The 22,309-nt window shown below is 46.4% G+C and overlaps 1 protein-coding gene across 2 annotated transcripts in view; it reads left to right on the top strand.

Annotated features, from left to right (window-relative positions):
• Window positions 1–22,309, top strand: part of MITF (melanocyte inducing transcription factor) — a 250,341-nt gene that overhangs the window by 25,320 nt on the left and 202,712 nt on the right. The gene's annotated exons all lie outside the window — the stretch shown is intronic.

A 22,309-nucleotide genomic window follows, 5' to 3' on the forward strand; every position in this document is an offset into this window, starting at 1 on the left:
TGTAGACATGGCCGTGCTGCTTCACAGGACAGTGTAGACGGGGTCGTGCTGCTGTCCCGGGACAGTGTAGACGGGGCCGTGCTGCTGTCCCGGGACAGTGTAGATGGGGCCGTGCTGCTGTCCCGGGACAGTGTAGACGGGGTCGTGCTGCTGTCCCGGGACAGTGTAGACAGGCCGTGCTGCTGGCCCCGGGACAGTGTAGATGGGGCCGTGCTGCTGTCCCGGGACAGTGTAGTCGGGGCCGTGCTGCTGTCCCGGGACAGTGTAGACGGGGCCGTGCTGCTGTCCCGGGACAGTGTAGACGGGGCCGTGCTGCTGTCCCGGGACAGTGTAGACGGGGCCGTGCTGCTGTCCCGGGACAGTGTAGACGGGGCCGTGCTGCTTCACAGGACAGTGTAGACGGGGCCGTGCTGCTGTCCCGGGACAGTGTAGACGGGGCCGTGCTGCTGTCCCGGGACAGTCTAGACGGGGCCGTGCTGCTGTCCCGGGACAGTGTAGACGGGGCTGTGCTGCTTCCCGGGACAGTGTAGACGGGGCCGTGCTGCTGTCCCGGGACAGTGTAGACGGGGCCGTGCTGCTGGCCCCGGGACAGTGTAGACGGGGCCGTGCTGCTGGCCCCGGGACAGTGTAGACGGGGCCGTGCTGCTGGCCCCGGGACAGTGGCAGATGCTGCCCACGCTCTGCCCTGTGGACCCTGGAGGAGCCTTGGGCTTCCACCTCTCACCATGGAGACTGGAGGGGAATCTTATTTGCTGTCTAAGAAGTGCCTTCTCTACGAAGTCCCTATAATCCTTGATTTTGGGTCATTTTGATTTTGATACTCAGGCCCGATTACAAGTAGGCAATATTCTGGGAAGCTTCTGGTCAGGAGGTGCTCACTTAAACAGCACCAATGGCACCGGCACACATTATTGTCTCTCCTTTTAGTCATTTTTTCTGGTAGATTTAGCAGATATAGATAGAACTCAGTGAATGGGTCCAGGCATTTTCCTCTGGTGGATATGATATCAAGGAATGATTAGATTAACAGAGTTTTTCCTTTTATGCTCTGAAGTTCATTTATCCATCGAAGAAATGATTGCTTAAAACCTGCGGCCTGCCAGCCACTGCTGGTGCTAGCGGGCTGCCCCTAAGGTGCAGCTCTGCCTTCTCATAACCCACAGCGGCAGGGATGTGATGCTAGGCCTGAAGTTGAAACTTTGGGGACAAACGATGGAGGGGAGAAGGGAAGAGTGAAATCTCCTAGAAGAAATGAAGTTTGAATTCATGATTGAAAGATGGCTGCCAAGCAGACAAGCTGAGGGCATTCAGCAGGCGGGAGGCATGGGCTGGAGGGCAGCACATTGTGTTGCCTGTGGGACCCTGTGAGCTCTGGAGTGTGGCAGAAGCACCGGGGAGCCAAGATGGAGCATCGGGGAGTGTGGCCAGAGCACCGGGGAGCTGGATGGAGCATTGGGGAGCCTGGATGGAGCACCGGGGAGCCTGGATGGAGCACCGGGGAGCATGGCCGGAGCATCAGGGAGCCTGGATGGAGCACCGGGGAGCATGGCCGGAGCACCAGGGAGCCTGGATGGAGCACCGGGGAGCATGGCTGGAGCACCGGGGAGCCTGGATGGAGCATTGGGGAGCCTGGATGGAGCACCGGGGAGCCTGGATGGAGCACCGGGGAGCCTGGATGGAGCATTGGGGAGTGCGGCCTGAGCACTGGAGAGCCTGGATGGAGCACCGGGGAGCACTGCCTGAGCACTGGAGAGCCTGGATGGAGCACCGGGGAGCACGGCCTGAGCACTGGAGAGCCTGGATGGAGCACCGGGGAGCACGGCCTGAGCACTGGAGAGCCTGGATGGAGCACCGGGGAGCACAGCCTGAGCACTGGAGAGCCTGGATGGAGCACCGGGGAGCACGGCCTGAGCACTGGAGAGCCTGGATGGAGCACCAGGGAGCGCGGCCTGAGCACTGGAGAGCCTGGATGGAGCACCGGGGAGCACAGCCTGAGCACTGGAGAGCCTGGATGGAGCACCGGGGAGCGTGGCCTGAGCACTGGAGAGCCTGGATGGAGCACCGGGGAGCACGGCCTGAGCACTGGAGAGCCTGGCTGGAGCACCGGGGAGCACAGCCTGAGCACTGGAGAGCCTGGATGGAGCACCGGGGAGCGCGGCCTGAGCACTGGAGAGCCTGGCTGGAGCACTGGGGAGCATGGATGGCCAGATATGGAGGAACAGCACTTGGTGCCAAATGAAGAATGGGTTGGAGGGTGGCCAGGTCTAGTGTCACAGAGGCGAGTTAGGATGGTTCTAGCTTAACAGTCCTTGTCAGAAATAAGGGTACGCGTGCACTATTCATCCCCAAAGAGAGGTTGTGAGTGCAAGAGGATACAAAGCTTGGCCACAGATTTCAAGAGCAACGAGGGCAAAAGTCTATACACTGCTTACCACTGGCAGTGGTGAGGGCTTATTCATTCATTCAAAATATATTTGGTGCCTATTCTGTACCACACACCTGGGAAGCCCATATGCTAATGGGAGACACAGCCAGATAAACAGACTGTGATAGATTATTGTGTATTCTTTATAAGTTACATGAGCAAAATTCTAAATGTCCATCCCATTCACAGCCATGCCCCGCCCTTTGCCGTAGCTGACTCATGCTCTGACAGATGGGCCTTCTGCTCCCTAAAGTAGGTTTTGAGGGTAAAGTTAGATAAGCACTGTGCTGTATATGTATTGTATTGCACAGGCACACTCCATACACAGATTAAAGACATCTGTCTTTATTCCAGACATAGACAGGCACCAGAATAAGGGATATGAGGCCTCGCATAGGAAAATCTGCTCCAGGTAAAAGTTCTGCGAATTTCTGATATTTTCTGAACTCTGTTATTTTACGTGGAATAATCCTGGCTTTTAATTTCCGATCCAAGAGGAAACATTTTGGCTTTTGTGGTCCTTCCACACACAATTGGATATTGAAGCTGACTTTGGTGGCTACTTCAAATTGGCCTTCATGTCTGTGTTCCAGGTTATTTCCAGTGTTTGGGATTCCTGTGCTGGAGCAAGAATTTGCCTCAAGGCAGTAAGACTGGTGGACGTTGAATAAGTGGCTTATTTTAAAGAGATGTTTTGGTATAGAAAGGGCAGTAACAACAAATTCTTCCCCTAAATGCAAATCTTTACATTCTCCATCCAACCCAGAAAAATCATAAGGAATCAAAATTCAGCTGGATGGATCTGATAAAAACTCTTAGGAAGCAATTCTAAGTTCTAGCACCATTCTCGGAAGATAATACTTCCTCACTTATTACTATGGTAACCGCAGCTGGTTCACCTGGGACGTGCACATTTTCCATTTTGCGTGACTTGGACAGATATAAAAATTCCTGCCACACTGATTAGCTGCTGTTTGAGTTTGGAGCAGATTACTGGGATTCTGTTTTTGTTCACCTGTAAAGTGAGGTAACTCGCATGTAAGTCCTTTTGTTAAACCTGCCTGGGATTGACTCTTCTCTTCTTCTTCATCACACTGGGCAACCGGTTCTCTTTGTTTCTTGCTTTCCTTATCTGTAAAGTAATAATTGTAATAGTAATATTACTAATTCCTAGCCTATGTGGATGTGGTAAGACTTAAATGAGATAATGCCCATCAAGGGTTTGGCATAGTATCTGGCACATAGCACGCAGCACCTGACTCTGCTGGTTCCTTGCCACCATGTCCCGAGCTTTCTGATGTGTTCTGTGCCCCATGTGGTGAGTTGCTGTATCTATCTGAAGATTAAGGCTTCACAAGATAAATTCATTGCTATATGCTTTTCTCTGTTTTTTTTTTTTTTTAATTGAAGATTCAATAATATAATTTCTGGGTTTGGAGTAGGGTTGCCAGATAAAATACTGAGTGTCCAGTTAAATTTGAATTTCACATATACAAAGAATACTTTCTTAGTATAATTATGGTCCAAATTTCATGAGGTATGCATAATAAAATATTATTTTTGCTAATCTCAATTAAAATTTAACTGGGCATTCTGTATTTTTATTTGGTAAATCTGGAAACCCTAGTATGTGGGTAAAACTTACCCTTTACCTCTCATCCATTTCTTCAATCAGATATATGTATGGATGCTTATACAAACACAGTGAATAACACCCTTGGAACATGGGTATAGAAATAGTTACACAAATTTGATGAAATATTTCTCAGTATCTTTAGTAAATCTGTCTCCTAAATTCTTTATACCTTTGTAAGCAATGGGACCATCAAATTGAGATTATGTTGACACCTGAGTATATAGTGTGCAGTTGCTTGAAAATTCTGAAATGTTCTAGTGTTGCTTCTACCTGGAGGGACCTATTAATAATGACACATTAATGCATAGGTATGCATTCCAGAGAATCCTGAAAACCTCATCATCTTTGAAGGAAATGACCTCATCACTCTTAGAGTCGCCTGTATAGGGAAGATTGTTTTTATGGCTGGCCTGGTTTTCCAAGTAGGAAAATAAACACATAGAGTGGGTAGGTTAATAATTTAGAGTGATGTCGCTGTATGTACAATTTAAGTTATTTTTAAGTGGGTTTGGTCCTTAAGCTATTAAGACTAGTTGAAGATTTTGAGAGAATTAAATCAAAGATTGAGATCCTCTCAGTTCAACCCATTTTTACTGAATATCTGCTGGGGATACAACAACCTGCTAGCAGGAGAGAGGACTTTTAACGTATGGTTCTGTCCCTCAAAAACCTTAGTGTTAAATGGAGCAGTAAGGCAAGAAACAACGAGGAAAAAAGACAGAATAAATACTGTCAGGGTCTAAGGCAAGTAAAGCCAGGCCCAGAGGCTTGAATGTAGGAAGCGATGAAATCTGAAGAACAAGTAGGAACAGCTTTCTGGAGGGTCATATTTGAGAGAAGTCTTCAAAGATGAGTCTCATTTCACCTGAGAAATAAAATGTTTTAGGTGTAGGCTTAACATTAACAAAAGCCTGGAGGTGGCCACATTTGGAAATGAGTATGTTATTCAGACACGAGAAGAACATATATAGCATGGTAACTGGCCGTGACCTCTTCTCTCATGTGTGACTGTTTATGGTCTAGAATTTCCAGATCAGATACTTGATTTTATGTAGGTGGAGCTGGATTCATTCCATGTTAGTTTCTTAAATATTTATCATGCACCGATGGTTGCTATGCAGGTGGTGGCCAGAGAGACTAGGGCAGTGCTTAGAAACTCTTTTAGTTGGTCACTTAAAACCAACTAAAAGTCACTCCATTTAAATTTCTTTTCTGAAATGATCATTTCTAGTGATTTTTGATTTAAGTTGGGCAAAATCACAGCAGAAGGATTTCATGAGCAGCTTCTTGTGAGGCACTCTTTGAGTATTTGCTTAGATGACTTGGAAGGCTAGCTTAACTCATTTCCTGTGGGGATGACACTTGTTTATTGGACTTGGCCTAGGTCAGAGTTAATAGCCTTATGGCTTTGACTGGTCCCAGTGATTCCCCAGCAATGTGCCATTAGCACATGGGAGCTCTCTACAGGGGGCACCAGCACACACCTGCTTTAGCCATCATGGACTTCAGAGAACTGTGCTCATCTCAGATTTAGCTTTGGAATCTTGGAGAGGAAGATTCATTAAATGCTAAAATCATTTTCAATAGTTGTTTTCTAGTACTTTTTCCTTTTTTTGAAATGACTTAAATTAATGCCATTTAAAAATGACCCCAGGATTCAAAACTTGTTGAAATCAATCACTTTTCCAGCAAATGATTTAAAATGAGACAGGTGTTCATGCTGCCAAGGAGATAGTAAGGCACATCATGAAAAACTTTGGTTTGGGTAGCATGCCCAGTGCCTAAGAGGGACTAGTAAGGCTGGGAGTGGAAGATTTTTATTCTAAATTCATGTGTGTTGGGCTCTAAAGCTCTGAATTAGACTGGAAATTAGCAAGGCATTTAGTGATCCTTGGTACTTGGTTTTGTAAATTAGAATTAGCCTGTGTTTTTCAAGTTTGGACAAGTAGTTCTTTGTGGCTATGCTCGCTGTTTCAGGTACCTGATGAGATATAGCATGCATGCAAACGTTACTGGGGTTTTAAACGTGAATGAGCACAGACTGTTTATGTTAGTTTGAGTCTGTCTGGATGTTATTTTTTTTTCCTTGATGGCTGGGCCAAATATTATGTAGTTTTAATATCTGCCCTTGGTTCCTACTGCCTTGTTTTTGGCCACTCTTAATATCTTCCTTTATGTATCTGTCATTAGTTATAATTGAAGCCTGGTGGTTTTAGATTTAGAATGATGCCAGCCATTTAGGCTTAATAGCAAATGTTGGTTCATGCCAGAGTTTTTGAAATCTGGGCTCTTTTTTGGATGCCCAGTCTAAGCAAGCCATCTCTTCTACTCTAGCTGAAGGGCATGGGAAGCCATTCAGAAGTGACTTCTGCATCTGTGCATGAAAGACCATCTTGTTTCTGATAAATTATTGGCTTTCTAGGTCGCTCTTCAACCCAGAGTCACACTGCCTCAAAGGGGATTGCGTTGACAAGTATTTATGTCACTTCATTCCTTAGTTTACTGACTTTCACACAGGCTATCAGTGAATGCCAGTTCTAGAGTGGGTACATAGTGATGATAGATGACACCCAGGCCACAGCTGCTTCCCAGGGACTGCCCGACACTATCAGACACTTCATGGCTCCTGCATTCGGGCCACTTTTAAACTCCATCCACTAATCCATATAACCAGTTACTCAACTAACATTGACTATGTGGTAGTCACTCTTATTAGGTACAAGGAATACAGCAGTGAACCATGCTATTGAAATCTTTGTACTCATGGAGTTTATGGGTGGGGAAGGGGGAATGCATACATAAGTAAGTAAATTTATAGTAATACTAGTGGCTCGGTGCACGAAATTTGTGCACTGGGGTGGGGGGGTCCCTCAGCCTGGCCTGCACCCTCTCACAGTCTGGGAGCCCTGGGGGCTTGTCTGACTGATGGCTTAGTGGGCCTAAGCCATCATTCAGACATCCTTAGCATTGCCACGGAAGCGGGAGAGGCTCCCACCACCGCCGCTGTGCTTGCCAGCTGTGAGCCCGGCTTCTGACTGAGCGGCGCTCCCCCTGTGGGAGCACACTGACCACCAGGGGGCAGCTCCTGCGTTGAGTGTCTGCCCCCTGGTGGTCAGCGCGCATCATAGTGACCGGTCATTCCACCGTTTAGTCATTTGCATATTAGCCTTTTATTATGTAGGAGAATACGCTGTAGATGAGGCCCTCTAGAATCATAAGAAATGCAAAAAATTCACTGTTAACTCATTTTCAAATTGCCCTCACTTAAAATCAAATGTCCCCCTCTGTGGGGCGTGTGCTGCACCTTGGGAACCGCTGGGCTTGACACTTCCTCTCTGAGCTTCATTTCTGAATACATACGCCTGTACCATGGGAACTGTGATCTCTTCTCCGCCTACCTCATTGGGTTGTTATGAGGAGGTTCTGAGCTAATACACCTAGAAATGTTTCATCAAGTAAGTGATGTCTAAATGAGAAGGGATTGTCATTTTTAAGCTCACGGGTACCCTCTCAGGTAGGAGGTGCTGATTAGGGGAGGAGGGCATGATTGTTTCCTGGGACTGTAGCTATGGAAGCTTTGCAGAGGGTTCCGCAGGCCTTGCAGGGGCGGGCTCTGGCCAGCAGCCCTGTAGCGGAGGCGCTGGCAGGGGGCAGGGCATTAGGGGGGCGCAAAGGGGGTGGTGAGGCCGAAGGCGAAGTAACTGTCAAACCTTCCCGCTTGGCACTATTCTTTAAATTGTACGTGGCTGTTTCCCAACTGTACCTACTCAGGGTGGGGCTCCAATTTCCTGGAGGGGGGGGGGCGGGGGCTGGCCAGGGCGGAGCCAGGTGGGCTAGGAGGGCGGGTTTAGCCGCGCCCCCAGCGAGGTTCAACATGCTTACCCTGCAGAGATGGCACTGCTGCTGTGGGGGGGGGGGGGGGGAAGGGTCTGACCCTGGGGGGCTGCTCAAGCCTGCCTCCACCCTGTCTGGAGTTGTAGGGAGGAGAGGCGTGCCTGGCCCCAGTGGAGGGGGCCCGGCAGCGGTGGGCTATGGGCCCTGGGTGCCTCTGGGGTGCTGACGGGTGGTCGCCGGCGTGCTATTGTTGTGGGCGCCCCTGGCGGGGGTGGCGGGGGAAGAGATCGGGAGTTGGCAGTGCGGGCTGCAGCTACCCCCGAGGCTGGGTCTTCTCCCCGTCGGGTCAGCCTCCCCGTCCCCCCAGGGGTGCGGGGGCTGGGGTAGGGTGTCTGTGCAGAGGGATTGGAAGAGCTCCCCGTGGCCGCTTCCTCTTCCTTCTTTGCAGTCCGGGCTCCTGTCAGGCGCTCTCCTCAGACCCCTGGGAACTTGGTTCCGGCTGCCTGCCCCCTGCTGTGTGCGCAGCCTCCTGCTGGTCTGTCAATATGCAAATTGGTCATTACTGGGACACCATAACAGACAATTAGCATATTACCTCTTTATATGTATAGATGTTAAATGGTTATAAGTGCTAGAGAGAAGATAAAGCATGGATGGGTTTGGGGTGAGTAGTAATTTAAAGTTGGGTGATAAGGAAGGCCTCACTGAGAACATGGCCCTTGAGGAGCTATCTGAAGGAGGTGACAAAGGGTGCTGTGCGTATTTCTGGGCAAGTGGGTGGGTGGAGGCTCATCAGGCGGAGGAAGGGGTAAGCACAAAGGCTCTTGATGGAAGCATGCCCCATTCAGCAGGAGATGGGTGTCCACATGGCTGGGACCGGCTGAGCAATGGGAAAGGCAGTGGAATAGCAGGAGATGAGGTCAGGGACGAAATAGATAGGAATGGCCCTAGCTGGTTTGGCTCAGTGGATAGAGCGTCAGCCTGTGGACAGAAGGGTCCCAGGTTCGATTTCTGATCAAGGGCACATGCCCGGTTGCCGGCTCAATCCCCAGTAGAGGGCATGCAGGAAGCAACCGATCAATGATTCTCTCTCATCATTGATGTTTCTATCTCTCTCGCTCTCCCTTTCCCTTCATCTCTGAAATCAATAAAAATATATATTAAAAAAATAGATAGGAATGAAATAGACTCATAGGGCTCTGTAAAGACTTTGCCTTTTTTTTTTTAATTCTCACCGGAATATATGTTTTTATTAATTTTCAGAGAAAGGAAGGGAGAGAGGGAGGGAAGAAGGGTGAGAAAGAGAAAAACATCAGGCGGTTGTTTCCCCTTCCCCATATGCACCCCACTGGTGATCGAACCTGCAACCTTTTGGTGTATGGGACAATGCTCCAACCAACTGTGCCACCTAGCCACGGCAAGTCTTTGCTGTTTATTCATTAAAAAAATGGGGAGCCATTGCAGATTTCCAGCTGGAGGAGTAAGGTGACCTGAGTAATTCAGGTGGCAGCCCAGTGTGGGGAAAACAGTGGTCAGAGAACTTAGAGATCATTGGCCATGGATTTGTCATTTGATGGGGCAAAGTAGCTTAGCATTCTCCACTTAATGTTTCCTCCTTATGAAACAAAGCTAGTGGACTAGACCATTGTTATTGACCGTCCAGATTTTGATACTGCCTGTCTGCAGATTCTTTGATCCCTCCCCACCCCAGTGTGTTTGAGTATTTCATATTTGAGGCACACAGCTTCTTTTTGAGCATGCAGAGCTGGACCTCAGGTGTATGAATTATCTCACTCCACTTTATGTAATTTCTGTAAAGATCTCACATTGAAAACCTTGCAAACTGTGAAGTAATTTTATGTATTGACATTAAGGGTTGTTCACAGACTAATTGGTGTGGGTTAAGTACAGATTGTGTTATTATATAGCCTTAATATTTTTCTGCTATAGAAAATAGAGCGAATTTATTGAGTGTCATGGTGAGCTAGCAATTAGGATAGAGTGATAAACAAGACCCAGCTTCTGTACTCAAGGAGTTGAGTAGATGGAGACAGACCTGGTTAGGAGAGTACCCCCTCAAAGCAGTCTTTTAAAAAAATATATACTTTTATTGATTTCAGAGAGGAATGGAGAAGGAGAGAGAGATAAAAACATCAATGATGAGAGAGAATCATTGATCGGCTGCCTCCTGCACACCCACCACTGGGGTTCGAGCCTGCAGCCTGGGTATGTGCCCTGACCGGGAATTGAACCATGACTTCCTGGTTCATAGGTCGATGTTCAACCACTGAGCCATGATAGTCGGGCTCAACGTAGTCTTAATAGTAGGAAATAGGGCTGAGGCCTGTGGGGAGTCCTGGCAGACTAATGTTCAGGTGCACCTTCAAACTTTTTCTTTAAACTAGAGGCCTGATGAATGAAATTGGTGCAAGGGGCCCGGCCCTTGCAGCCGTGGCAGCTGCCCTGGCCCTCACAGCCCTGGCTTCGTCCAGAAGGTCATCCAGAAGGACGTCTGGCTGTCTGGTCTAATTAGCATATTATGCTTTTATTATTATAGATATTTTTCCACCGCCACAGACAGGAGGTACCAGACGCCTGCAGCCTCGCTTCTATATCCTTGTGCCCCATACTTGCATCACAATGTTTAGCACATTAAAGTCCTGCAATTAGCCCTTTTTAAAAGGCAGTTAGGAACCATCTTTTATTACTCAAGAATGTTCTTTGGTCATCTCAACCCCTTCCCTTCCATCGGCATATTTCTTCCACTTCCTGTGATGGTTTAGTGCCCCTAATTGGCTGGCCCCCCAAATGGACTCACAGCTGGTCAGTTCATTTCTTTTCCCAGTGGAGAAGTAGTGCCCTCACATCACCTTATCTTCAAGCCTCTAGTGTGAACTCTGTCAAGTGGAGCCCCAGTCATTTTACCCACTAACCACATCTGTGCTTCATGTTCTCTAACTGGCCTCCTTTTGGGAAGCTTAGAATGTTGTATATTTCTAGATTGAGGATTCTGGAAACAACTTCCCAGGAGATCGTAGGGCACCATTAGCCCTGCCCTGCCCTTCAGCCCCTCAGCCCCTCCTGGCATACATTGGGGCAGTGGAGGCCCTGCTGCCAAGGAGTTACCAAGGTTACAAGTGCCATGACTCTCAGAAGGATGAGGTCAGCTGTTAGCACCTAAGCTGGAAACAGCCAACAGCTGTACGTTCCAATGTCACACTGCCTCCTTTTAATTCTTTTCTGCCTCAGACCTTTACACACATTCTTCCCACCATCTTAAACACTTTCCTATCATTCTCTGTCTACTTTCTATCCGTCTTCATTCTCATTTGAAGTTGCTTCCTGACCTTCTTCCTTGCCCCCTTTCTCTTCTGTGTTAGTTTGCCATGCTATCCTTTTACAGTTTCCTGATCTTTTCCTTCATATGACTTAATTACTTACAGAATTATCCTACATTTACCCATGTGGTCATTGTCTGTTTCCCAACTCCGGAGGCCGGCAAGCACAGCTATTTCTTTCACTATTGTGTCAGGTCCAGGATCTGACACAGAGAGGCACTGTATAAATATTTGTGGATTAGTGGGTTCATAAATGAAAGACTAAATGATTAAAAGGCAGACTTGCCTTTTCTCTTGTCTATTCATATTAAATGTCTGTGCCCATCCTGGCCAAGGGTAACAACTGTTATTGTATATTATTGGAGATACTGAAGATGTGACTTTTGTCTGCCGCATAATTCTGTGGCCTTGTGGAATTTTATTAAAATTGACTACAAAAACCAGAACTCAGTGATGTACGCAAATCAGCATTCTTTAACTGGCATGGCCTTGACACGTTGGGCTGTAATTTATCAACTTACTTTGCTATAGTTCCATTTTTGTTCCTTAATTCTTTTCCAGAAATCAGCTTTAATTCTATTTAGATCCACTTCCATTCTATTTATTAAAAACTAGAAGCCCGTTGCACAAAGTTTCGTGCAATAGACTTTTCCTTCACCTGGCTGCCAGCACCAGTTTTCTGCCAGCACCAGTTTTCCTCTGGCCACCAGCGGATCGGAGCGCCTCCAGCCAGTGCGATTGGCCACCTGGCGCCATTTCCTCTGGCCACCCGCTGAGATCGGAGCGCCTCCTGAAGGCTGGGGACGGGACTCTGGGTGGCCGATGGCGCTGGCTGGAGGCGCTCTGATCGGCAGGTGGCCAGAGGAAAACTGGTACTGGCGGAAAACTGATGCTGGCAGCCACACAATCGGCCACCCCGAGTTCCGAGTTCCGCCACTGGCGCCTTCCGCTGGCCCCATGGATCCTCCGGCAGCAACCGGCCCTTTAGGCCAGTGAGAGGAGCGGGCGGCGGGGATTCGCGAGTCCCTGGCCCCTGCTCCTCCCGCCAGCCAATCGGCTACCCTGAGTCCCGCCCCCCGCGCCTCCAGCTGGCCCAATCGTGGGCGTAGCGAAGTGATGCAATTTGCATATTACCTTTTTATTATGTAGGATTACTAGAGAACTATTATTTTTTCTTACTAGGATTCATAATGCTTTTGGGAGGATTTGTTTTGGCTTATCTAATGGAACTTTGAAGTGGGTAGGAAGAGAAAACGAAGTGACACTTGCTTCAGAAGAAAGAAAGAGCAGAGTTTCCTACTGGGTGAAAGAGAAAACAACAGTGGGCTCTGTTTATTTCTAAAATGAAATTATTCCACGTGTTCATATCACAAAGATAGGCTTTTCCCAAGCTGGGTGGGTGTTTAATTCATAGAGAAAGCATGCATTGTTCTGCAGGATGCACTGTGGTTGCACTGGCTCCCAGAAGATTCGCTCAGAGGTATCTATGGGTAGTCACACCCTAAACTACACAAACTGAGCAGTTTTAAAGAGGTGGAAAATCTGATGTGCACTGTTTCCCAGCCACTCATGCCTCAGGACAAGAAGTGGGGAGGTGGGAATGAAACCCAAGACTGCTGCTTGTATTTGCCAGTGTGGTACTTCTTGCCTGTATGACGCTGGAAAACAGAATTAACTTCTCAGAGCCTCAGAACCCCATCTGTAAAGTGGAGCAAAACCACCTACCTCAGACTTACTGCAAGGGTTTCATGGGCTAATGTATGGGAAGGGTCACCACGCCCAGCACATTCCGCATGCCCTAGAGCAGTGGTCCGCAAACTGCGGCTCGCGAGCCACATGCGGCTCTTTGGCCCCTTGAGTGTGGCTCTTCCACAAAATACCACGGCCTGGGCGAGTCTATTTTGAAGAAGTGGCGTTAGAAGAAGTTTAAGTTTAAAAAATGTGGCTCTCAAAAGAAATTTCAATCGTTGTACTGTTGATATTTGGCTCTGTTGACTAATGAGTTTGCCGACCACTGCCTTAGGGAGATTTTTATTACTTAGGATGGCACAGTAGGTAGGTGGTAGTGAAATGCAGAGACTCCAGAGGCCTGGCCTGGGTTTGAATCCTAGATCGTCAGCTTATTGGCTGGGCCATCCTGACTTGACCCTTTCATATATGTAAAATAAGGATATAGTGATACCTGCTCCATAGGGTTGTTATGAAGACTGAGCATTTGCCAGCTCCTGGTCCATGGCAAGTGCTGCGTAAATGTTTGCAGTTGTGACTGAGACCCCCCGCCTCTGCAGAGGACGCTGAGGTCACAAGTCAGGTTCCACCATGTGCAAGATGTACAATTATGAATAAGCTGCTAACTTGTTTGAGCCTCAGTTTCTTCTCTTTGTAAAATGGGGATGATTCTAGTGGTAGTGCCAAATTTTATGAGAAATCAATGAGATAATGCGTATGTAAAGTGTTTATTTTTAACATAGGGTCTGGAACATGGAAATACTCAGTAAGTCATAGCTACAGTGAATACTTATAATTATTACTACCATCACTATTATTGTTTCCATTATTTTTAATTCTATTGTTAATATGTCTCTGGCTTAGGTAGAAGTTATATTATAAGATGATTACACAAACCCTCCATGGAAATCAATATAACTAGTATGTGGAAAATAATGTTGAGGTCTATTCTTACTTTGGGTATTTTTGTATAAATGGAGCTATTTCAGAAAATTGACAATATTCAGTAAAAGTCTTATAATCATGCATTTATAATTTCATAGGTCATAGAAGATAGAAGTTAATCAGGGTCAGTGTTAGGTGGACAGCCTTACATTCATGGAAAATGACTCATAGGAAACACCAGGAACTAAAATTTCCAAAATAGAAAAACAAAAAGCCATTGCATAAACCGTGTTTAAATCAAGTCTGTATCTGTTTCATATCTTCACTGAGATTGTGTTCATAAAGTTTTGACATTTCTTAAACTTCTGATGTTATATCTCATTTATGACTGAAAACCATGCATCATAATCACGCACCATGGGAAATGAATGGAAAAGCACTTGTTCTCCTGTTAGTAACATTTTCCACATTAGTCATTTGGGTCACTGGGTCTGCAGTATCCATATTTAAACCTTTGTGTTGTTTCACAATATATCCTGAAGTTCAGCCCCCCACCCCCTTTTTTTTTTAAGAAGGTAGGGAATAAGGAAGCAGTGATTAGAATTTAGGGCTGTGAGAAAGGCAGGTCTCTGACTAGCACTTGACACGGTAGTACCCTGTGTTTTCAAGGAAGGTGGGAGCTTGCACTGAGCTGTCAGATGTGCAGAGAAGTGCAGATATTTGTACCAGGCCTAGATACAAACTCTCAAGTTACCACATAGAAGTGCTGATGAAATTCCTAGATTATATGTTCTGGAGAGATGAGTAAAGTCAGAGGAGAGAGACACAGGCTGGGTGGAGTGGATGTTAGCCTCCTCATGTGTAAGGTACAACTTCTATATGCAGGGGAAAACTTCTTCTGGGAGAGGTGCAGATAGCTGCTGAGAGTATGGAATGCTTTGAAGGTTCGAACCTGGAGAGAAAGTGAATCTGAGATTAGTGTCATTGGGGTCATAGAATGGAGGACCTTTTAACCCTTTGCACTCGCTTGCTTTTTTCTCGAGCTGCTACTGATGCTAACCGTGTCGAGTCACACTCGACATCAGAGTGCAAAAGGTTAAGCCATGATTAGAAAGATGTGCTTTATTCAAAGGCCAAGAGGGAGGTATGGAAGAGTTTTAAGTAGGAGCCATAGGATCCTATCTGTGTTTCTGAAAGATCACTGTGCAAAGACCAATGAGGAACAGTGCAGACTAGAGAGGATGCCACCTTGGGTGTGCATGGTGGCTTAGAAAGGAAGAGAGTGACGTTGAATGGAGAGATGCAAGCGGTGAAGAAGCACAGGCCTGGGTGATTATGTAGACTTACGTGGTGACAGAGGGATCTTACAGATATGGAGCTCTGAGGAGAGAGACTCAGGCTGGGTAGAGTGGATGTTAGTGCCGCCTCGTGTGTGGGGTACAAGGTGGAACAGTGTCACTTCACTGGGAGAGCTTTAGGGTTGGCACTATTCTGGGGCAGAGTTTGTTTCAGTCAGGTTTACATTTTCATGCATGGAAGTCAATAGCCAATTAACAGTTGCCTGAACAAATAGGGATCCATTTACTCCTGTACAAGAAGTCAGAGGTCCATGACCACGACCATTCTTCTAGTGGCTCCGTGACGTCAGAGGGATCCTCACACTGACTTGCCTTGGCGTTTTCCTCATGGTTTTTACCCGTGGTTGCAAGATGGCTGCTGTTCCTCCAGTTGTCATATCTGCTTTAAGGAGAGGGTAAAGAAAAAAGGGGTGAAATCTGTAGTGGGAAAACACAGGCTTTCCCAGAAACCCTCTGCGGATGTCTCCTTGCATCTCATTGGTCAGAACTGGATCAGATGGCAACTCCTCACTGGGCACGTTGCTGCCCTGATCAAGTGATGGTTCTGTGAATAGGAAATGGGAGGAAATGGGACTTCTATATGCAGAGTTGCCCAGTTCGCTTCACCAGGTTCTGGTAAGGGGGGAAGGGGTATAAAGAGTTTGAGGAATGAAGGAGTTTAATCACATGGTGAGAAATGTCAGTGGGCACACTTTCTTTCAACTCTGCATTCAGCCCCAAACTATAATTTCACATTAATATAAATTATGAAATGCATTTAAAGTTTGCCTATATTTTTGTTAGTTATCTTCAAATACATATAACATTGAATTGTCTTTAAAATATACTAAACACATTTTCCTATCTGATAAAAATTCTCAACCTACAAAATATATTTTTCTCAAATTTATTCCAAATCTTCCTTGTCCCTAAACTGTCAGTGGGCCTCTTTGGGTTTAGAGCAAATGTGGAAAATTCCACTTGGTGTTCACTTACTGATGTGTAAGTGAAAGCAGGGAATACATGATGGAAAATGTCGCACCTTTTACTGTTATTTTTTTGTATCTGTGAAAGATATATTATTCTGTGTTTAAAACTGGAGAGGGGAAATGCTTGTTCACACTTTTTGAAGGTAACTTTATTTGGGAATAATATGATGCCGAAATTTGTCCTCTACTCCAGTTTAATTCAAGGCAGATTCACTACTAATAGATGCAGAATTCTGTTAGTGACTGTGTTACCTGACAGTGGTTATGAAGATAAATAATGCCAGTCCCTGAGGAGAAGAAGGAGCAGAGGTTTTGTAAGTGGCATCTGAAGCCTAGCATTTTGCCACATAATCTTGGGAAAACCCTCTGAACTGGCTTATTCTATGAAGTTGGGAGGAGAGAGCAGGAGATAGGTATGTAGTCCCTACCGCATGTATGTACAAAATACCTCTGAAACCCTGGTGGCAGGGCTTTCTGAGGTACAAGTAAAATCTGGCGGGATGTTACATAGAGATTACGTTCTGTTGGGAGGCTTTAAGAAGGCTTTGTAGAAGGTGGGTTTGAACTCCATGTTGGAGAATGAAGAGGGTTTACAGGATGATGGACGACGGCCCCAGGCTGAGCAAATGCACACAGTGTGTGTTTGAGGGGTTCAGGGATTAGGAGTTGTTTTCAGTAAAGGACAAAATGAAGAAAGCCTTGAAAGTCTGGCTGAGTGGGTTTGGACTTTGTTCTCTAGGTGCTGGGGAGCAACCAAGACATTTTAAAAATTCATAGAAATTTAATTTTGATACAAGTGGAATTTATTGGTCAAAGAATATGTATAAAGTTTCCATAGATTTTAAATGTTAAACTTTTTATTTGAGATAATTGTAGTTTATGCCACACGGTTACAAGAAATAGTACCTCCTGGCCGGTGTGGCCCAGTGGTTGAGTGTTGAACTATGAACCAGGAGGTCATGGTTCGATTCCCGGTCAGGACACACGCTTGGGTTGCGAGCTTGATGCCCAGTGTGGGACATGTGTAGGAGGTAGCCAATAAATGATTCTCTTTTATCATTGACTAGAGGCCCCGTGCATGAAATTTGTGCACGGGGCGGGGGGGGAGCGGGGGGGGGTGTCCTTCAGCCCGGCCTGCACCCTCTCCAATTCAGGACCCCTCGGGGGATGTCCAACTGCCTCTCCCAATCCAGGACCGCTGGCTCCTAACCTCTTGCCTGCCTGCCTGATCGCCCCTATCCCCTCTGCCTGCCTGCCTGATTGCCCCTAACCACCTCTGCCTGCCTGCCTGATCGCCCCTAACTGCTCCCCTACAGGCCTGATCTCCCCTAACTGCTCCCCTGCTGGCCTGATCGCCCCTAACCGCCTCTGCCTCGCCCCGCACCTGGGACCCAGGATTCTCTACTCTGGCCAGTTGCAGGCACCCGGGACCCGGGCTTCCCTCCCTCTGACTGGCCGCAGGTATCCAGGACCCATGCCGGCTTTGCCTGGGCTGGCCACAGCCACAGGGCACCATGGGAGGGCAGCTTCACCTGGGCTGAAGCCACAGGTGCCCGGGACCATGGGGCGGGCGGCTTGTCCCTCTCCAGGGCCACAGCCTGGCTGGTCCCCATTCCTCTCTTTCGAGCTCATTTGTGCCTGGCTGGTCCCTATTCCTCTCTTCCCAGTGTTGAGAGTCTGAGCCCTTACGGCATGACAGCATGAGGGTGTGACGATCATTTGCATATTAGCTCTTTATTATATAGGATGTTTTTATTTCTCTCCCTCTCCCTTACTCTCTGAAATCATAACAAAAAAAAAAAAAAAAAAAAAAGATACCTAGAGATCCTGAGCACTTCCCGTTTCCCCAGGGTAACACCTGGCACAATATTACAACAGGAAACCAACTGAAGACTTGAGGAACGTCCATGATATGCCTAAATTCGTGTTGTAAGTGGGTGATCTTAGTAGAGAATGGATTGGAGGCACAGCATGGAGGCCAGGAGACCCTTGGGAGGCTCTTGGAATTATTGAAGAGAGGGCATGAAGAGTGATGATGGGATTGGAAAGGAGAGGATATGCAGGTAGAAACAACAGGATTTGGCAATCATGTGGGGGTGATAAAGCAGTTGATGCTGTGTGCAATTCCTCAGCAAGTAGGGATTTAGGGCCAGTCGTGTGCCGTGCACTCTGCTAAGCACTGCAGAGGTTAAAGATGATCTTACAGAGACTGGGCAGTGTGACGGAGCAGAGGTGGGGATGCAGATAGAAACTATCCTACTTTGGAGGAGACAGGGCAAGACTACACCTGTGGAGGAGGTAACTGCTTTGCTGCTGCTGCTGGTTTCTACCATGTGGTAATGTAGGTCCGAAGCCAGAAATCTAGATTTTTATGTGAGATCTCCCAATTTTTAATGTTACCTAATACAACTTCAAAAAAAAAAAAAAAAGATGCATACCAATTAGCATGCATCTATGGACCAGATTCACCTCACAGATTAGCCTCAGCCTTTGTGACAGAATGTTTAGAGCTGAAGTTATTCACTGTGTGTAACAAATCACCCCAAAGTTAGTGGCTTAAAATGACCACCATTTTATTATTTCTTGCAGTTCTGAGGGTTGACTGGGCTCACCTGGGCAATAATTATAGGTAGATGATGGCCAGGGCTGGAGAAATATGAAGGTCCATCTTGGGCCCTGAGACAATGGAACTTTCTCTTTCTTCATACAGTTTGAGGGGCTCTTGTGGCCTCTCCGTTTGGTCTCTCCATTTACCAGGGTAATTGGATTTCTTACATGGTGGCTCCGAGCCTCCCAAAGTGAATGTTCCAAGAGAGGATACGTGAGAACAACCAGCTCCTTACGGCCAGGTCCAGGATTGCCAAAGCATCACCCCTGCCCCTTTTGATGGTGGAGGCAGCCCAGGCTCTGTGGGAGGGGCGCTCGCTCGAGGACGGCCATCTTTGGAGACTGCCTGCAGCCGAAGCAGGATCTCCAGCGAGTGGCGATGTTGTCCATCTAGGAAAGTCGGAAGATGGGGCATGTTCTCTTGCTGCCAGCCCATGTTGCTCGGAAGTTTTTGGAGAAGTGCATAATACTATGTTTCATGGTAACGATGATCCTGGGGAAAGTTTGTTTTTTAATACAATGGCTTCCTTTGGAAACAACTCATTTATAATTATTTGGTTTTTAGTCATTAAAAAAATTATACTATATAAGACAGTTCTTTTCTGGTTTGGTGAATGTGTGTTTTTCAAATATGTGACCAGATGTTAATTAATATTGGGTCCTTAATCACGTATTCCTTTAGAAAAGGGGCCCTCAAATAAAATGTTGCATAAGAATTCCAAATCTTTACAGACCCAAGACAGGTATAGCTGAAATGTCCATTAGCATGGCACGTGTGCTCCTAAGATGGAAGACCAGCCTGTATAATATGTAGGACCCTGTACAAAATGAAAATGTTTAAAAATGGAGAATTTTAAGATATTGACAGGAAAGCATTAGACCAAGCCCCAGGCTCCATGAGCTGTACAGTCATCCCCCTCTCAGGCCCACCCTGCTCAGACCCTTGGAAATATGTGCACATACTGGAGTAAAATAGAGTTCTCCAGCAGAGGGCCATTGGCTCTAATAACATTCTCCTTTGGCTTTGACACCCAAACGTTTTTAGAAGCACTGCGTAGACAAGTCAGAAAAGATGGAGGCTTTGTGTTAGAAAAGCGCTCCGCTCCGAAGCAGCACTGTTCCTTTTGGCCGAGCAATTGGTCCTGGCAGGCCGAGGCTGAGCTTTCTGCCTTGTAGCCTTCCTGAGTCCCAATGGCACTGTCTCAGAAGGCACAGCGTATGTGTGCCATTGAGTGTTTGATAGGTTATCTACTGGATGTGCTTTTCTCCTCTCCCCTCAGCCCTGTTTCGGAAGCATACAGAATACATTGCTTGTCTCACTGATGGGCACTATGTTCATTTGGAACAGACTGGAACATAGTTCATGAAGCTAAGAATCTGGGGTCAACATTTCTGGAAGGTGCTTGGTGGACTCTGGACAGGGCTGCAATGTTGCACAATGTCAGGGAGTGCATTAGTCAGCTCAGGCTGCTGTACCAAAGTACCACAGACTGAGTGGTTGAAACAACAGAAACGTATGGTCTCATAGCTCTGGAGGCTGGAAGTCCAAGATTGAGATGTCAGCAGGGCCTTGATGCCTCTGAAAGCGCCGAGGAGGGAGCAGGCCTGGGCCTTTCTCCTGTCTTCCGCGAGTTCCTTGGCCTGTGCTAACTCAACTCGATGTCCTTACATGGCTTCTCCTTGTGCGTATGTGTGTGTGTGCCCAGATTTTCCCATTTTATCAAGACACCAGTCAAATTGGATGAGTGGCTCACTCTCTTCTAATATGACTTCATCTTAAATCATCTGCAACACATTCTGAGGTACTGGGGGGTGGGACTTCAACATATGAATTTTGGGGACACATAATTCAACCCATAACAAGGCATGTTCGGATTATATCTGGGAATGGCAGCCCCTGGCATTGTAGAGCGCACAGATGAGTGGCTGTGCATGGAAGCTCCGTCTGCTTTAATATTTTAGAGATGTGTTGTGGAGGTGACTTTTTAATTTTAAATACATGAGCCACGTTGAATTACTTGTTTGGGCTCCTGATTGAAGCATCATGGCTCTTAAATTTTTTTTATTATGCTTGTCAATCAGTGGATTTCAAGGCCAAATTACTCTCATACCCACATGCCTGATCCTTAGAATAATAATAGCTAACATTTATTGAATGCTTATTATGTACTTAGAACTCTGCATGCATTATCTAATTTTATCTTCACAACAAGTCTATTAGTTACTGTTATTCTTTCATTTAACAGATGAGAATACTTAGATTACGTGTGGTTATGTGACTTGCCCACAGTCACACAGCTAATTAAGTGACAGGCTATGATTTGAACCCACTTCTGTCTCACTTCCAAACCCAAGCAACATTACATAGGGTGTGCCCCATATTTTTTAAAAATATGTTTTCTAGAGAGAGGGAGGGAGAGAAAGAGAGAGAGAAAGAGAGAGAGAGAGAGAGAGAGAGAGAAAGAGAGAGACAGAGAGACAGAGAGAGAGAGAGAGAGACACAGAGAGAGAGACAGGGAGACAGCAATATCAATCGGCTGTTTCCAGCATGCCCCCTACTGGGGATTGAGCCCGCAACCTGGGTAGGTGTCCTGATTGGGAATTGAACCCGTGACCTCTTGGTGCATTGGTCAACGCTCAACCACGGAACCACACAGGCCAGGCTGCCACATATTTTTAGAGGAATACTTGTATATGACGGTTTACCGTTCAACGTCTGTTCATCAAGAGTCTTTTCTTTTTTCTAGGTCATTCCCTGATGAAACATTCTCCACCCACATTTATTTTTTGCAGGATTCTTAACCCTTTTCAAAGTAACCACCTGTCCTTCTATAGGTTTTATGGAAGGATTTGTACTTGAGTAAATCTAGGAATACTCAATCTGAACTAATTGAAATTACAAATGTAAATGGTGAGTGGGTTTATATATTTGAGTTGTGTGTTTTCAGATCCTTAGGAGAACATAGAAATTAACTCATTTCCTCAACACAGATGAAAATAGAGCCCTCATATCACCAGAGAATTTCCTACTAGTGATCAGGAAAAGTATGCTCAGCTCATTTATCACTGTGCTCAGTATAATGTGCTCTGTGGTGAGACCTCGACTGATTTCCTCAGTAAACACCTTTTTACTTTTTTCATTCTTTGCCAGGTAGCAAGTGAATTCTCTTTGTCTATCAGAGTGATAGTTCACTTGAATTCAGGCATGTGAAGAGATAGGTTCCTTTCCAGGTGTAACACATGTTGGTTTGGAAGTAGAGCCTGGTATCGTGACGGATTATGGGGAAGTTCAGATACCAGAAATTACATTTTGTGTGGATGCTTTTTATCTCACTTGCCCATCTGTACAGTATTAAATTGCAAACAATACGATAGAGTCATCTTTCTAAAAATCCTGATTATTCTTGACTAATAGTTCATATTGAGCAAGTAGAAAAGAAAGATAAGGCACAATCAGTGAGGACACCATCTGAGCTTCTCTCAACAGTAAGTGACAACCTGAGATGGCGGATGAAGGAGGAAATGGATCA

The sequence above is a fragment of the Eptesicus fuscus genome, chromosome 18 (genome assembly GCF_027574615.1).
Source record: "Eptesicus fuscus isolate TK198812 chromosome 18, DD_ASM_mEF_20220401, whole genome shotgun sequence".
NCBI lineage: Eukaryota > Metazoa > Chordata > Mammalia > Chiroptera > Vespertilionidae > Eptesicus > Eptesicus fuscus.